Source organism: Arachis hypogaea, chromosome 1 (genome assembly GCF_003086295.3).
Source record: "Arachis hypogaea cultivar Tifrunner chromosome 1, arahy.Tifrunner.gnm2.J5K5, whole genome shotgun sequence".
NCBI classification, from domain to species: Eukaryota; Viridiplantae; Streptophyta; class Magnoliopsida; order Fabales; family Fabaceae; genus Arachis; species Arachis hypogaea.
Genome location: NC_092036.1, coordinates 43,402,488 through 43,403,262, shown reverse-complemented (window position 1 = coordinate 43,403,262; position 775 = coordinate 43,402,488).

Below are 775 nucleotides of genomic sequence, written 5' to 3'. Positions count from 1 at the left end.
ATTATAGAGTATTTAAAGATTTTTCATGAAAGACAGGAAACATTGAGTAATATTTTTGGGTGTTATTATGAATTTCTGGTTGCATGTTTTGAATGGATACAGAATGATGGACAGCAAGAAGGTAAGAGTTGAAGAAAGCAATAAATGAACAAAAATCAAAACTCATTTACCTTCACATTAATCTTGAAGAAGCATCACGCATTAGTAGAAATGAAGAAGAATGGATAGAGAGCTGAGAGATGCTGTTGCATGTTGCAGAGAATAACGCTGCTGCTATTGGAGACGCTACTTGAGATGAACAGCGAGCTCAAGAATGCTGATTCGTGTTGAGCGTGCTCCAGCGTTGAGAGCAACAAAAATGGCGTGCAAGAGTGTAGAGGAGAGACTAAAATTTTTGGGGAGAAGAAGAGAGCGTGGTAAAGGAGCGTGAATACACGCTCTCTTTATGGGTTTGGGCTTTATTTTGTTTGAGGTATAAAATTAGTATTGCTGGTTGTTTGCTGGCCCAAAAGTTAGAAAACTGCTGGCCCCCTAGCGGCGCTCTAAGATTTATACCTGACCCCAGGTCGCATAGAGCCTTCTCAAAGGTCATGGTGCCTATGGTACAGGATATTAAGAATTTACCAGGATCTTGTTTCTTTTGAGGTAGAGTTTGCTGAACCCATGTATCTAGTTCACTAATGAGCAAGGGAGGTCCATGGTGCGGAATTTATAACCCACACTTACTAACCGGCAAGTGCATCGGGTCGTACCAAGTAATACCTTACGTGAGTAA